Here is an 18,553-nt window from a genome sequence, read left to right as displayed (position 1 = left end):
AGGCAGGGATATTTCTGGGCAACCATGAATGAAGACTCAATAGAGTTCATGAGAAGATGTGACAAGTGTCAAAGATTTTCTAAAATCCCACGAGCAGCTCCCAATGTGTTAAAGCAGATGCAGAGTCCATGGCCCTTTGCAGTTTGGGGAATAGATCTAATCGGATCTTTGCCTACAGGAAAAGGTGGTGTAAAGTATGCAGTGGTTGTCGTCGACTACTTCACCAAATGGGTCAAAGCTGAGCCACTCGCGACCATAACGACCAAGAAAGTGCTTGACTTCGTAGTCAAAAACATCATCTGTCGCTATGGATTACCAAAGAAGATAGTCTCAGATAACGGCACCCATTTTGACAGTGATCTATTCACGGACTTCTACAAACGTCATGATATTATCAAAAGCTTTTCTTCAGTCGCTTATCCCCAGGCGAATGGGCAAGTTGAAGCATTTAACAAAACGCTGAAGGATACCCTAAAGAAAAGACTTGAAGAAGCTAAGGGAGCATGGCCAGAACAGTTGCCTGAAGTCCTTTGGTCGTATAGAACTCTAAACAGCAATAGGTCATACCCCGTTTTCCTTAGCATACGGGTACAAAGCCATGTTGCCTATCGAGTTGGATCCACCCTCGCACCGCAAAATAACATATGACCAAGATTCTAACAGCCAGCTACTGATGGAATCCTTGGACTCGATTAATGAAAGGTGTGAACAAGCCCATCTCCGAGTAGCTGCATACCAGCAGAAGGTCGCCCGGTATTTCAACTCTAAAGTGCGAGAAAGAAAATTCAATGTTGGAGACCTTGTGCTCTGAAGAGTTTTCCTTAACACCCACGACCAAGCTGCTGGAGTACTCGGGACAAATTGGGAAGGGCCTTACCAGATTGATGAAGTCTTTCACCCAGGCACTTATAAACTTGCCCGCTTAAACAGAGATCTCGTTCCTCGCTATTGGAATGGAGAACACCTGCGCAAGTATTACCAATGAACAATTCTTCTTAAAGAATTGGCTTGTACAAATTTTACTTTTTGCAAGTTTCTGAAAAGTGTAAGATCTTATTGATCACTTGTAAAGACATGTTTAGTCCATTTATTACGAGAAATAAAAGGGACTGTGCTCAGCCAGTCATTTCTTGCCAACTATTGTATTTATTACAAGTATTTGCTCATTACGTGTGTTGTTTTGCTGTATTATAATGCTAATCATATTGCTACGAGCAGTAATGTTCGAGCAGGTTCTAGTCAAGGCAGGTGACCAAGGACCTAAAGCTCCCCGATCACTTGGGGGGCATACAAGGTACAAGTAAGCAAAGCATATCGTTAAAAGGTATGTAAACACATGAGCAAAATAAGTGAAAGCATGCTAGGGCACTTAGAGTATTTTTCAAAATTTTGTTATTTTGTTAAATCAAACCAAAGTGGTATGCTAAGTTCGATCATACAAACAGATATTATAATAATATGCAAATATATTATAATATCAAAACGAATCCTTTTACACCGCGAGCAGTAACTGCTTGGATGTAATTGTTCCAATAAAAGTAAAAGCTGCCCATGTAGCAAACAAAAAATTATATTGTTTTTACATCACGACCCATAGGTCGTGTAGTTAAAAAAGAAGAAACATAAACAGAAAATACTAAGGAGCTCAAGGATTTTGAGGAGCCGGAGGATCTTGGGGAAGGTTCTGGTCGACGACGCCCGCAACCTCGTTCTCTGCCCCGTCCATCCCAGCGGCCAGCGAGATTTCAGGGGAAGCAGGAGCCCTTGATCTTTCTTCCTTAGCCAACTGTGCAGCGCAGCGAGCAAGCTCGGCATCCCTCGCATTCTTAGGAAGGTAGTTGAAGTTGGCACCCTGATTGTGCTTCCAGAAATCATAGAAGCATCGAAGAGTGGCATTCTTGTACCTTTCCAAGTGCCGTTGTTGGCATTCTCCAACTCCTCAATCCGGCCCTCCAGAGTAGTGGTCTCCTGCCTGCTCGCGATCAAGTCCACCTCGAGCTCTTGGGTCGTCCAGAAGTTAAAGCGGTTGGACTCCTTAAATTGGTCCCTCTGCTCGCGAACTTTCTCCAGAGACCTCTGCTTTTCCTCCAACTCCTTAGCCAGTTGGGAATTTTCCTCAACCACCACTGCCAGCTGTTCAGCATGTTTGGCCTTAGTAGCTTTAAGTTCATCCTCATGTCGTTGCTCCAAAGTTCTGGCCTTCTCGGTGACGGTACCCAAGCGAATTCGACCGGCAGTAAAGGTCAGCATGGCCTGCAGTCAAAATAGAAGTTAGACAAACAATAAACTAAAGAAGTCTTGTTTCTGCAGAAAGAGATGACTTACACTGGTGAACTCGTTCAGGGCACGGTTCAGAATCGGGTCAGCTCCCATCGTCTCCGTAGCAGCCATTGCCTCTCGGCAGCGGTCGTGCTTCGCAATCTTGGTGATCCTCTCCTTGATCAGTTTAAAGGCGCGACCAACCATCTCGCCCCCGGTTGAAGTAGGATCAACCTGCTGAGGTTGGTCGGTCAGGGCCGCGGGAGGAGGAGTCAATCCAGCTGTAGCAGAAGGAGTCCGGTGCTCGCGAGGAGAAGATGGAGTTGTGGTGGTGGAGGGCCTATCCTCCGAAGGGCCTGTATTTTGAGCCTTCTTCGCCTGAGGCGCTTTGCTGCTCTCCCCGTGGTGTCTCTTGTTGGTTTTCTTCTTGCTCGGGGGAGCCGCAGCAGCCTCAGGAGTGTTGTAGATGTCGAACACATTGACGGATTCCACATCTGAAAAAGAAGAACAAAGTTGAACAGTGAGATAGCATGAATGACCAAGTACATTACATCAGAAAAAGAAGCAAAAAAGGATTGCAAAGTCGAATACCCGAGCTATTATTACTGGTCGCTACCCTATAGACTCTACTAGTCTTATACTCACTCTTTGACATGAAGAAGTCTAAACCTAAATGTGGAGCATATTTAAAATTGCCGTCCCCGTCGAATAGATGACAGGGAATTAGCAAATTGTATAAAAGCGAAATAACTGTACCATTATCATCCGACAAATCGTCAGAGAGTTCGACAGGCTTGGTGGCCTTCTTTTTTCCTTTCCCCAAGGGGGCTGAGGGCCTCTTTGCTAGAGGAGTGCTAGCAGGTTCCCTGATCGTGACCCCAGTCGGTCTCCTTCGTGGAGGTGACACTGGAGGTTGTTGCTCGGGTTCCTCCTCGGCAAAGGCACTCCCTGCTGAAGGCGCCCTCGTGTCCGGTTGAGGGGCCAAGAGGCCAACCAACCTAAGGTTAGCCTCCGTAACCAGATGATTGACACTCTTTTCTGCGTCAGTCATGCTGGCTAGGAGCACCGATCTCAACTCAATGTCCGGAGTTGGGTCTGGTCGCAGCCATGGGCCTGGAAGACATTAACAGTTTAAGAAAATGTGGAGGGGAACACTAAGTGAAGAAGTAACAGCCAGTGATACGAATGTTTTACCTCCTTGTGTGAAGGCCAGATTGTCTGCGATCATATCAGTTGTGAGGAAGTACTCCTGGTAGTACCTCCCCACATTTGAGATGTGGGTGGTGTCAGTCAGGAAGGTGCGCCCGGTTTCCTGATGACAGAAGTGAAAAAACCCCATGCCTTCTTGGTTGGGGTTGGATTTGAGGTCGAACAGGTAGTTGACCTCATGAGGTGTTGGCACGGGCCATTTCTTGTGGCTGTACAGGATATAGAGTGCAGCGAGTATCCTATATCTGTTTGGGGTTATTTGAAAGGGGGCAACTCCAAAATAGTTGGCCACCCCTTGAAAAAATGAGTGAAGAGGCAAGGTAGCCCCTGCCTCGATATGAAACCTCGACCAGGCGCTGGAGGCACCTTCAGGAAGATTCGCCCTTTGGTCTTGGTTGGGTTTGACTAGGGTCACCCCTGTGAGACCGTACTTCCCCACGGGTCTTGCATGTAAACTACAAATAGAGAAAGGAGGAGATAAGACGCACAACCTGGGAGCTTATGTTGAAAGTTGGAATAACATTGCTCGCATCTATGACCAGCAGCATTCTAACCGAAACACTAAGTTTTATGCGAACAGTTTGAAAAACGGATCAAAAAGTGAAAGTAAAAAGTTTTTCTGAAAAAAGCTTTTTCAACTCCAAAGGGGCGGGAAAAACCCAGTTTTTTAGCAAGCCTAAAAATCGAATTTTTACTTCGATTTTACGCCCTAAAACTATGATCCTGACTATCAAACTGGTTCCTATCTCCTATAGAGCGAAACTACACTACCCTATCAAGCATCAAACGGTATACATAAAATCCTCACGAATTTTTACCCAAGAACACAAAAAGTTTCAGAACTCAAAAGCAATATGCATGGCATCTCAAAGGGTTTAAAAGTTGAAGAAATTTACCTGGATGAAGGTTGGAGGTTCTGAAATAGAACGAATTTAGGCGTGCAGACAAAGGATCCTTAGAAAAGCGACGGAAGACCTTCGAAGTTTTGAGCTCTGAGATGGAGTTCTTGAGAGTTCTTGGCAAGAAAATGGCGAGTAAAAAGTTAAAAGGTAAATGTGAGGATTATTTATAGAAGCTGAGATGTGTTGAAAGGGGTAATTGATGGACCCAAAACGGGTATGTTTAAAAATTTATATATCGCAAGCGCACGAATCGTCCATATAGAATAGTGATCGTAAGCAAGGATGTCGAACCCAAAGGAGTTGTCTAAAATCGAAAATGAAACTATTTTAAATCAAAAGTAATAAATTCTAACCTAGTTCCAAAGATTGATGAGTTTTAATAGTATGAACATAAAATGAAATATTGAAAAATAAAGCTTTTTAAGATAATGAAAATAAACCAATAATGAGTTGAAAATAAGTATTAAAAGAAAAGATTATTAAGATACTAGAATCCACAAAATGTAAGTTTAATAATATTTATTAGTATATTGATTCCCAAGTTTTAATGATAGTTAAAATAATTTAAACTATCATTTTCCAAAAATATTTATAATTTTAAGCACAATTTTCTTATAAAAAGATAGGATTTTTCTTCACTTTTCAAAATTATAATTTCAAAGCATTTAGTGTAAATCAATCTAATGAAATAGCAAATAAATCAATGAACATTATTTATAAGGCAAAACATAATATTTTTGTTCTAAGCATGGATGTGTACAATTTAATGACACATCTTACACAAAGAATATTATGTTTATGCACTAATGAAGAACAAAGTGTAAAAATGTTCTAACAATCTAAAATACAAGATATTTAAGATGAAAGAAATATATGAAGAAGAAAAATCCATAGACTTTGTTGCATTACAAGGGAAATCAACATACAACATAAATATTACCTAGTTACAAGTTGCTTCATCATGATCTTAATAATCTTATGAAAAAGATTAGAAGCACATAACTAGAATAGAAATTACAAAATAAATGACATACATACTTGCAAAATGCTCTTGAAAAACCCAAATGGAAGAGAGAATGGTAGAGAGAAAATGAGAGAAAAAGATGGTAACCAAAAAATTAAGCACCCCAAAAATGGTCTTGAAAGTCCATATTTATAGCCAAAGTGAGTTTATTAAAATAATCAATTTAAATTAATTAAATTGATTAGATTAATTAAATAAAATAAATATGGTATGTAGAGGTAAATTATAGGGTGTAATGATGATGTTGTGGTGAAAATGTGTAGGAAAAAGGGTAAAAAGTTGGCATTTTTGTCATAGGGGACAAAGGGACAAAATGCATTTTTGTTGGGCTCAATAAGGGAAATGGCAGCAATGTGGTGGTTGGGTGTTGGAGGGGGGGCCACGGGTTGGGCCTAGAGTGGGCCTCACGTGGTTGGGCTTTTGGAGAAACACCATTTTTCTTGTTACTTTCTTTCAAAATTACCATCTTTCCTTTGATTTTCTTGCTTTTCAATGGCAATAATTTTCCTACACAATAAATTATAAACTAAATTAAAATTAAATATTTTCATTAATAAAATATATCATATAACTCCCATGAAAACATTAATTAAAATTTAATTTACATAACATTTAATTTCAATAAAATCATATTTTTAGCATTCAAACTAACAATACTAATTTTAAATAATTAAACTACAACATATTATAATAACATATCTATAAAAACATATAAAAATCTAGAAAACTACAATAAGACTAATAAATTAAAAATTACATAAAAACTTAATAAGTTAATTAAAAACTCATGAACTAAGCAACAATTAGCATGTAAAACATGGTAAAATAACTCTATTTTGTAGAGTTATCACACCCCCAAACTTAAAGTTTTGCTAGTCCTCAAGCAAAAGAAAAATTAAAATACACATATATATATATTTTTTTATTGGTGATATAAAAATGATTTTCTCAAAAATTGCACAATGAAAATAACTCTCAGAAATTATTATGAATAAAAGTTAAGCTTATATAATTAATTAAATTGTCAATTTTGCTTTTAGAAAATATGTTTTTATTAAAATTATTTTTCACTTAAACTTATAGGAAATAAGAGTTTTTATGAAAAATGTAATTTTTGTTACAAGCAAAATTGACCCTATAATTAAAAACAAAGCTTAAAAATTATTCATATTTTTAAGAGAATTAATTTCAAACTCAATCAGAATTTTTATCATTGAAAATGAAAAATATCACCAAATTTTTTTTTTTTTTTTTGTAAATAATTTTTTTATTTTTTATTTTTTTTTTGAATTTTTATGAAAATGAACAAATAAAAAAAAAAAAATTAACAAAACCACAACATATAAATAAATAAAAAAAAATTCAAACAAACATTTTTTTTCTTTTCAAACAAGCATACATAAAATAAAACACAAAACATTAAAAACAATGCAAAGCAAACATAAATAAAACACAAAACAAACACAATAAAACTCGATACCCCCAAACTTAATTTAAGCATTGTCCTCAATGTGTCAAAATATAAATATAAATTAAAATTGACAAGAGTGTAAAGTTTAGAATGGTCGTACCTCGATATTGTGCATTGCGAAGATAGAACAAGATAGAACAGGATACAACTAACAAAAATTAAATCGCACATAAAACAACAATACAAATAAAACACAAGTTATCAAGATCACACAGGAATCAAAGAGCATGGTAAACAGGGTCCTCAAGGAGTATCTCATCCACTTCATCAGTTTTTAATTCCAAAAATGGTTTTAATTTTTGTCCATTAACTTTAAATATATTACCATTTTTAGGATTTTCAATTTCAATAGCTCCATGTGAAAAAACAATACGAACAATGTAAGGACCAGACCACCTAGAGCGTAACTTTCCCGGGAATAAATGCAAACGAGAGTTGTATAAAAGGACTTTCTGACCTGGATAAAAATCTTTTCTCAAAATATTTTTATCATGGTAAAATTTCATGCGATCCTTATACTTTTTTGAATAGTCATATGCATCATTCCTAATTTCGTCTAGTTCATTGAGTTGAAGCTTTCGTTTCTCACCTGCTTTGTCTAAAGAAAAATTTAACTGCTTAATTGCCCAGAAGGCTCTATGTTCTAACTCAACAGGTAAATGGCACGCCTTCCCATACACAAGTCTGTAGGGTGACATGCCAATGGGCGTTTTGTACGCGGTACGATACGCCCATAATGCATCAATGAGTCTTAAGGACCAATCTTTCCTAGTTGGATTCACAGTTTTTTCTAAAATGTGCTTAACTTCCCTATTAGACACTTCAACTTGACCATTAGTTTGTGGGTGATATGGTGTTGAGACTTTATGTGTAATGCCATATTGTTTCATTAAATGTTCAAATGGCTTATTACAAAAGTGAGTACCGTTATCACTAATTATAGCACGTGGTGAACCAAAACGGGAAAATATATTTTCTTTCAAAAAACGAAGCACAACTTTGTGGTCATTAGTGTGGCATGCAATAGCTTCAACCCATTTAGATACATAATCGACTCCAACAAGAATATAAAGATTACCAAAAGAGTTAGGAAATGGTCCCATAAAATCAATGCCCCAAACATCAAATATGTCAATAATAAGAATAGGATTTAAAGGCATCATGTTTCTTTTAGTTAAACTTCCTAACTTTTGGCAACGTTCACAAGCTTTACAATAAACATATGTATCATGAAAGATAGTAGGCCAATAAAAACCACATTGTAAAACTTTAGCAGCTGTTTTCTTACCACTAAAATGTCCTCCACATGCATGATCATGACAAAAAGATATGATTTTAGACTGATCACAGTTTGGAATGCATCTTCTAATTATTTGATCAGGGCAGTATTTAAACAAGTAAGGATCATCCCAAATAAAGTTTTTCACCTCAGAATAAAATTTAGATTTATCATGCTTAGACCAATGAGATGGTATTTCTTTAGTGACCAAATAATTAACAATATCAGCATACCAAGGTAATGAAGAAATATGCATTAATTGTTCATCAGGAAAAGTTTCAGTGATAGGAGTGGAATCATGTATAGTTTCAACAACTAGTCTAGATAAATGATCAGCAACAACATTTTCAGATCCTTTTTTATCACGTATTTCTAAGTCGAATTCTTGTAAAAGCAGGATCCAACGGATCAAACGAGACTTAGCATCTTTTTTCGATAAGAGATATTTTAATGCAGCATGATCAGAATAGACAATAATTTTAGATCCTAACAAATAAGATCTAAATTTCTCCAATGCAAAAACAACAGCAAGCAATTCTTTTTCGGTTGTGGAGTAATTTAATTGAGCATCATTTAAAGTTTTGCTAGCATAGTAAATTACATGAGGTATTTTTTCAAGTCTTTGTCCTAAGACAGCACCTATAGCATAATCAGAAGCATCACACATTATTTCAAAAGGTATTTTCCAATCAGGAGGTCGAATAATGGGTGCAGTAGTCAACAAATTTTTTAATTTTTCAAAGGCAACATGGCAATTACTATCAAAGACAAAAGCATTTTCTTTTCCAAGTAAATGGCATAAAGGCCGAGAAATTTTGCTAAAGTCTTTTATAAATCTTCTATAAAAACCGGCATGGCCTAAGAATGATCTAATTTCTTTCACAGTTTTAGGTGGGGGAAGTTTTGAAATAAGGTCAACTTTAGCTTTATCAACTTCTATTCCATTAGATGAGATTACATGACCTAAAACAATTCCTTTTTTAACCATAAAATGACATTTTTCCCAGTTAAGCACAAGGTTTTTCTCTTTGCAACGAATTAAAACAAGTGAAAGATGGTGCAAACATTCATCAAAAGAGGAACCAAACATAGAAAAATCATCCATAAATACTTCAAGAAATCTTTCAACCATGTCAGAAAAAATCGAAATCATACATCTTTGAAAAGTCGCAGGTGCATTACATAATCCAAAGGGCATGCGACGATATGCAAAAGTTCCAAAAGGGCATGTAAAAGTAGTCTTTTCTTGATCTTCTGGGGCGATGGGGATTTGGTTATACCCCGAATACCCATCAAGAAAACAATAATATGCATGGCCAGCTAATCGTTCAAGCATTTGATCAATAAAAGGCAATGGAAAATGGTCTTTTCTAGTAACATTATTCAACTTTCTATAATCTATGCACACTCTCCACCCTGTTTGTACTCTAGTAGGGATTAATTCATTTTTCTCATTTTCAACAACTGTGATCCCAGACTTCTTAGGCACAACTTGAACTGGACTAACCCATTGACTATCAGAAATAGGGTAAATGATACCTACGTCTAACAATTTTATGACCTCTTCTCTAACTACTTCTTTCATATTTGGATTTAATCTTCTTTGACATTCCCGAGAGGTTTTAGCATTCTCTTCTAGATGGATTCTATGCATACATATGGATGGGCTAATTCCTTTAATGTCTCCAATGGTCCAACCTATGGCTTCTTTATGTTTTCTAAGGACATCTAACAATTTACCTTCTTGTTCTTTATCTAAAGCGGATGCTATGATAACAGGTAAGGTTTCAGACTCTCCTAGAAAAGCATATTTTAAATTTTCTGGCAAAGGTTTAAGGTCTAACTTTGGAGACTCAGAAATTGATTGAACATGACCTAAGGGTGAAAAAGGTTCAACTTTGGTTTCATTTAAGGGTATAGGCTCTACCAAAGAATTCACATCATCATTAGAGTCATCAACATGCAAGTTCATACCAAAGTATTTTTCACAAAAATCAAATAAGTCATTTCCATCATTTTCACAAATACTATCTATCATGTTAACTTCATGCACTTCTTCACACTCAACAGATTTAACCACATTAAAAACATTCAATTCAACAGTCATATTTCCAAAAGATAATTTCAAAACACCATTACGACAATTTATGATTGCATTAGATGTAGCTAAGAATGGTCTACCTAAAATGATAGGAATTTGAGCATGCATATTTTCCACAGGTTGAGTATCAAGAACAATGAAGTCAACAGGAAAATAAAATTTATCAACTTTTATCAAAACATCCTCTATAATGCCTCTAGGAATTTTTACAGAACGATCGGCTAATTGAAGAGTTATAGAGGTAGGTTTTAGCTCACCAAGACCAAGTTGCTTATAAACAGAATAAGGCAATAAATTTACACTAGCACCCAAATCAAGTAAAGCTTTGTTAATAAAATGATCACCAATAATGCATGAAATTGTGGGACACCCAGGATCTTTATATTTAACAAGACTCTTATATTGAATAATGGAACTAGCTTGTTCAGTTAAAAACGCATTTTTAGGAACATTAGTGTTTCTTTTAACAGTACAAAGATCCTTTAAAAATTTAGAGTAGGCAGGAATTTGTTTAATGGCATCTAAGAAAGGGATATTGATACTAACTTGTTTAAAAACTTCTAAGATGTCATCATATTGGCTGCCTTTTTTAATTGGAAGTAATCTTTGTGGGAATGGGGCTTTTGGAATGAAAGGATGGATTGGAGTTTCTTTGTTTGATGAGTCATTGAGATTAGAACTAGGAGGCTGACTCTTTTCTTTTTCTTTTTCATTTTCAACCTCGGGTATGTAATCGGGTTTGACAATTTTCTTTCCAGACCTAAGAGTTGAAATTGATTTGACTTCTCCATTATGACTAGACTTTCCTATCTCATATTGACCTTTTGGATTAGGGATAGGTTGACTAGGGAATGTTCCTTTTTCTCTATCAGCTAAAGCAGTGGCGAGTTGTCCTACTTGTGTCTCGAGTTTGGTAATAGATTGAGATTGATTTTGTAGGATTTGTTGGGTAGATTGCATAAATTGTTGTAAAGTATCTTCTAAGGAAGGTTTTCTTTGTTGCGGATATGGTTGATTTTGTGGGGCATGAGCTTGGTTTTGTGTGTTGTATTGGTGCCCTTGATTCATTTGGGGTTGGTTTTGTCTCCATGAAAAGTTCGGATGGTTTCTCCAATTTGGATTGTAGGTGGACGAAAATGGGCTATCATTTGGTTTCCCATAAGTATGAAGTGCATTGGCCTCCTCAGAAAAGGCTTCTTGGTAGGAAGGGCATGATTGGGCATTATGGCAAGGACTAGAACATATAGAACAAACATCTTTTCTAGGTTGAATTGGAGAGTTTATAGTTTGGCTTATGGTTAAAGCTTCTACTTTTCTCGCTAATTTATCTAAGGATGTTCTTAAGTCTAATTCTTCTTTTACTTCATACCTTCCTCCTCTTTTTGGTGAATTAGTTGACCTAGACCTAGGATCAAAATAATTCCATTGTTGTGAATTGACAGATAAATCTTCAAGGGCGTCCCACGCCTCTTGTCCTTGAAATTTTAAAAATTTTCCAGTATGCATAGATTGAATCATTTGACGATTAGAGGGAGTCAAACCATCATAAAAATATTTTACAAGTCTCCATTTTTCAAAACCATGATGAGGACATTTTAATAATAAATCTTTAAATCTTTCCCAACATTCATAAAACTCTTCATTATCTTTTTGAAAAAACTCGGAGATTTCTCTCCTTAGACTATCAGTTTTAGACATAGGAAAAAATTTCAGTAAGAATTTATTATAAAGTTGATCCCATGTAGTTATAGACCCCGTGGGAAGGGAATTTAACCAGGCTTTTGATTTGTCTTTTAATGAAAAAGGGAACAATCTTAGTTTGACCGACTCATCAGAAAAATTTTGAAATTTAAATGTTGAGCAAATTTCTAAGAAATCTTTGACATGCATGTAAGGATCCTCTCTATCTAACCCATAAAAAGATGGCAATAATTGAATGATTGCGGGTTTAAGCTCAAAATGAGTAGCAGAAGTAGTAGGTAAAACAATGCATGAAGGAGCATTAGATGAAATAGGTGCAAAATATTTAAGCAAAGTTTTTTCAGGCACAACATTTTCATCAACAATATTAGCAATAGGTTCCATGATGCTCAAATTTTTACTAACACTTTCAATTTCAAACAAAGATAAACGTCTTTTTACTAATCGTTTTTTAGAGTTACGTTCCCAATGATGCATACAATTTTTCACAAACAAGGCAACAAGGATAATCTCAAACAAACAATTTTCTGATGTGGAAGATCAGTTAAAACCGCAACCACAGAGCATACTTAGAATTTTTAGAGATTTCACAACAATATAATTCTTATGGTTTACTTGTCCCCAGGCCTATTTGATTCCACTTACTCGCGCACTACTAACAACTCCCCGAGGTTAATTAGTAGAGGCGGATGGGAATTTTGGTCAAATTTCCTTTAAGCAAGAATTGCTTATGGTGAAAGGACAAGATTTAGGTTTTTTTTTTTTTTTTTTTTTCAAGTATTTTTCACAATATTACGCTAAAATATTAAAGAAGACAAAGAAAAATAAGGCAAAAATTAAATAAGACTAAAATTTAAGCAAGAGTAGGGAGGCATAGCATGCCATCAACCATAACAAAATTAAGGTAAAAACTAGGAGGCACAAGTGCCATCAACTTAAACATAAGATAGAGGACTAGGAGGCAAAAATTGCCATCAACTAGCTAGGAGGCAAAATTGCCATCAACTAGTAATTTGCGGAAATTAAATAAAATAAAAATTACAACAATATAAATAAAGAAAATTACAACAAATGTCAAGAGGCACAAGTGCCATCAATTAACAAAGATATAAAAGAAATAAAATTACAACAAAATTATAACAAAATTAGGAGGCACAAGTGCCATCGACTATAAAAATTAAAAGGATAGATAGGAGGCACAAGTGCCGTCAACTAAAAAAAAAACAATAAATATAAATATAAGTATATATTTTTTTTTATGGGTGGTTGAACCGTCCCAAATTTCTTTTTATCTTTTTTTTTTTTTTTAGATTTTATAGATATATATTTTTTTGTTTTTTTTTTTTAAGTGTAAAAAAAATTAAAATAACTAGTAGAAGAATTCACTAACCTTGAGATAAATTCGTTTCTTTTCTCTTGCAACTCCCCGGCAACGGCGCCAAAAACTTGATGGACCCAAAACGGGTATGTTTAAAAATTTATATATCGCAAGCGCACGAATCGTCCATATAGAATAGTGATCGTAAGCAAGGATGTCGAACCCAAAGGAGTTGTCTAAAATCGAAAATGAAACTATTTTAAATCAAAAGTAATAAATTCTAACCTAGTTCCAAAGATTGATGAGTTTTAATAGTATGAACATAAAATGAAATATTGAAAAATAAAGCTTTTTAAGATAATGAAAATAAACCAATAATGAGTTGAAAATAAGTATTAAAAGAAAAGATTATTAAGATACTAGAATCCACAAAATGTAAGTTTAATAATATTTATTAGTATATTGATTCCCAAGTTTTAATGATAGTTAAAATAATTTAAACTATCATTTTCCAAAAATATTTATAATTTTAAGCACAATTTTCTTATAAAAAGATAGGATTTTTCTTCACTTTTCAAAATTATAATTTCAAAGCATTTAGTGTAAATCAATCTAATGAAATAGCAAATAAATCAATGAACATTATTTATAAGGCAAAACATAATATTTTTGTTCTAAGCATGGATGTGTACAATTTAATGACACATCTTACACAAAGAATATTATGTTTATGCACTAATGAAGAACAAAGTGTAAAAATGTTCTAACAATCTAAAATACAAGATATTTAAGATGAAAGAAATATATGAAGAAGAAAAATCCATAGACTTTGTTGCATTACAAGGGAAATCAACATACAACATAAATATTACCTAGTTACAAGTTGCTTCATCATGATCTTAATAATCTTATGAAAAAGATTAGAAGCACATAACTAGAATAGAAATTACAAAATAAATGACATACATACTTGCAAAATGCTCTTGAAAAACCCAAATGGAAGAGAGAATGGTAGAGAGAAAATGAGAGAAAAAGATGGTAACCAAAAAATTAAGCACCCCAAAAATGGTCTTGAAAGTCCATATTTATAGCCAAAGTGAGTTTATTAAAATAATCAATTTAAATTAATTAAATTGATTAGATTAATTAAATAAAATAAATATGGTATGTAGAGGTAAATTATAGGGTGTAATGATGATGTTGTGGTGAAAATGTGTAGGAAAAAGGGTAAAAAGTTGGCATTTTTGTCATAGGGGACAAAGGGACAAAATGCATTTTTGTTGGGCTCAATAAGGGAAATGGCAGCAATGTGGTGGTTGGGTGTTGGAGGGGGGGCCACGGGTTGGGCCTAGAGTGGGCCTCACGTGGTTGGGCTTTTGGAGAAACACCATTTTTCTTGTTACTTTCTTTCAAAATTACCATCTTTCCTTTGATTTTCTTGCTTTTCAATGGCAATAATTTTCCTACACAATAAATTATAAACTAAATTAAAATTAAATATTTTCATTAATAAAATATATCATATAACTCCCATGAAAACATTAATTAAAATTTAATTTACATAACATTTAATTTCAATAAAATCATATTTTTAGCATTCAAACTAACAATACTAATTTTAAATAATTAAACTACAACATATTATAATAACATATCTATAAAAACATATAAAAATCTAGAAAACTACAATAAGACTAATAAATTAAAAATTACATAAAAACTTAATAAGTTAATTAAAAACTCATGAACTAAGCAACAATTAGCATGTAAAACATGGTAAAATAACTCTATTTTGTAGAGTTATCAGTAATCATGAGTTACCTTTTTCAAGGCATGGGGGAGTGTAATAGCCGTCGGAAAGGTTACTTGGAAACCGAAAAGGCATGATTGGACGTGATTGGGTCACAATTTTCGAGAACGTACGAGAGGCTCTGACAGATTTCGTGGGGCATACGAAATGTTAGTTTCTAAGTTTACTTATTGCTGGTCGCAATAAATAAACTTGGGGGGCAAATGTTTATCCAAAAAACAGTTGTTGATGACGTGGCAAGAATTTTCGACACGTGGCAAAGATATTGCTCGCCTATCGACTAGAAATATTTCTACATGCGGAGATCAAGTTTTATATACGACCAGACTAGTCGTAAACTCCGTTCATTCATGTAAAGATTTGTACAGTTGTAATGATATCCGAGAATATCTCTTCATTATGACCTGAAATCCGTTTATTAAGGGAAGATATTATTACTTGACTCATGTAACCCTTCTTGAGCCTATAAATACACAAGAAATAGCTCAAGGAAGAGGATCTTTCTCTTTTTTCGAATTATATTACTATTATCCATCGTTTGTATTGTTTTCTTCTTCTAAGGTCTGTGAAACTCAGGAACCCTAGTTCTTTGATCACACCTTCGGAGTTCAATACCAATAATAGTATCAAGTGGACGTAGGTTATTACCAATCACCGAGGCCGAACCACTATAATTCTCTGTGTTCTTTATTTTCCATTAAATTGTTTTCTCAAGCTTTGTATTATTTTTCTTTGTCGTTTTCTTGACTCCGTGTCGTTGACCAAAACGAGGGTCAACAAACATCTAAATTAGATGTTCGCCCCAGCATCGACATTCCATTGATGTACCATCAAAATGCCATCGATTCAACATCAATTTACCATCGATTTCGAATGGCACCCACATATTTCCAGATCCGAAGAATAAATCAAAAAATCCAGAAAAAAATACCACACTCAACATCGGAACAGTTTGAATCTAATATCTAACCATGACATTTCATATTCACAAGTAGATAGAATGAAAGGATACTTACCCATGATTTTTTCTCTTCAAAAACGCCAAGAATGGCAATTTCTTCACTTGAAATGAAACTTCCAGATCCGAGCAGACCAATTTCTTCACCGATTTCAGTATATTCGACAATGCTATTTAGGTTACTGTGAAAATGGCTGTAAATGATAGATGAGAGAGAGATAGAGAGAGAAATGTGTGAAGTGTTAAATTTTCCTTATTTTTAACTGATGAGGGTATTTTTGTCCAAAATAGAGTAGGGGCACATTAGTGAGAGAATTTTTATAATGGCATGTTAAAAAATTTAACTATATTATGATGCATATAGTGTAAAATTTTCCTTCCAGAAACAAAACATTTCACTTTAAACCTTCTTCAACTCCAAGCAGAACAATTATTATCGTAATTTTGGTGACTGTATGGATTTGGGCAAGATGACTATAATTACAGTGAATTGACTTCTTTTTCTTCAATCTAAAGTTAAATTTTAAACCTTATTTGTCTTCTTAAATTTGGGAAATCCATTGAATTTAAAAATGAACTTTCTTGAAATATGGAAAACATGACATAGTAACTTCTTACTAAGTAATCAGTTATTTGTTGCAACAAAACTAAAAAGAAAAATAGGTTACTAATAATTTAAAATCGTACTTGATTTCATAAATTTTGTAGTATATAATAAACAAAATAAACTAATCTCGATTATATTAAAAAAATAAAAGACTTACAAATGATATTAAGTTAAATTTTGAATTTAAAATTTAATTTTTGAAATATAGAAAACACGGTATAACAATTTTCTTAGTTACTAGTTACTATGTAACTAATTATTTGTCTGTAACAAAATTGAAAAAAATATAGGTTACCAATAACAAAAGTTCCAGTAAAACGATGAGGCTTACAAATAACACTAACTTAAATTTTGAATATAATTTTTTTTTTTTTAAATCTAACAAACAAGCCACATTAACTAATCTAGTAACTATATTTTAACTCGAAATTCATAACTACTTACAAACTAAAAAAATTATAATTAGTTACTAAATTAAAAAAACAATAAAAACAAAATTATGATAACAACTACATAATATATTAGTAATTTTAAAAAATAAGCAAATACCAATATTTTAGTAATATGATAGTATTTAGTTGCTAATTTAGAAAACTAGAAGCAAAAAATAAATATCAAAACATGATAGGAATTTAACAGCATTTTAACTCATAAAAAAACATGATAGGAACTTTCCGTCCAAAAAATAAAATAAATTAGATCACTTATATGAAAATCAAGTACAATAATATCACTACATAGATTTCGTTAGTATAATTAAGTGATAAAAATTGAAGAAGAAGAAGATTGTTTTCATATGATTATGTTATTCACATATATATCTCTTCTATATAAAATGTGTAGACTTTTAAGAATTTTTTTAACTTTAACGAAATATATCTTTAAAACTACTTAAAAATAAATATTTATTAATTATATTAATATAAATTTAATATTATAAAATATCATTATAATAATATTTAATATGAGACTAAATATTTAATAATTATATTAATATACATTCAAATTCAAATATTATTAGATAATTATTATGATAATAATATATAATCCTAATTTTTAACAAATTATATTCATAAGAATTCAAAACATATTTAATAATTATATTAATATATATTCAAATTCAAATATTATAAAATATTGTTGGAAAATTGTTATGGTAATAATATATAATATATAATCCTAATTTTTAACAAATTATATTAATAAGAATTCAAATATTGTAAAATATTATTATAATAATATTTAATACAAAATTAGATTTTTTATTTTTATTTTAATATAAATTTAAATATTATAAAATAGCATTACAACAATAATATATAATACATACTCTTAATTTTTATAAAATATATCATTTATGTCTAAAAAAGTCATCATATTATATATATTTTTAAATCATAAATAATTTTTTGGTTTAATTTTTCTTTTAATATGTTTATGTCATTCTTTTATATATAATATTGTTTATTTATTTGACAATGATACAAATTTAATAAAAATAATTAATAAATTCTGTAAATAAAACTAAGCAAACGTACATTGCACGTTACTTGTATCTAGTATATCTCTTCTATATAAAAAGTGTGTAGATAACAAAAATTCTTCGTTTTAATTGTTTTTTTATTTTTTGTCGTTAACTTTAACGGAATATTCTTATATTTAACAGAATATTATTATATTTAACGCTAGATTGAATACAAGACTTAAACTTAAATAAAATTAAATAAATAAATAATTAAATAATTTAAAATATCTATTTTATAATGATAATTATTTAAAAATTATAAGACCATTGTTGACGCGGTTATTCGCCAACAGGTAATTAAGAGAAGAAGAGAAAGGGATTAGTGCTAAAGGTGAACCGAAATAAATATATGATCTTAGATGATCAAAGAGGTGACTCAAGACGCGTTT

The 18,553-nt window shown here is 32.8% G+C and overlaps 1 non-coding gene across 1 annotated transcript; it reads left to right on the top strand.

Annotated features, from left to right (window-relative positions):
* Positions 1 to 11,821: 11,821 nt before the first annotated feature.
* Positions 11,822 to 11,928, top strand: LOC133780901 (small nucleolar RNA R71). The gene has a single exon (XR_009869708.1). It is a non-coding gene; the product is annotated as a small nucleolar RNA R71 (small nucleolar RNA).
* Positions 11,929 to 18,553: the final 6,625 nt, after the last annotated feature.

The sequence above is a fragment of the Humulus lupulus genome, chromosome 5 (assembly GCF_963169125.1).
Source record: "Humulus lupulus chromosome 5, drHumLupu1.1, whole genome shotgun sequence".
In the NCBI taxonomy this organism is placed as follows: Eukaryota; Viridiplantae; Streptophyta; class Magnoliopsida; order Rosales; family Cannabaceae; genus Humulus; species Humulus lupulus.
The sequence above is the reverse complement of the archived record's forward strand: the minus strand, read 5'-3'. Positions and strand labels throughout refer to the sequence as shown.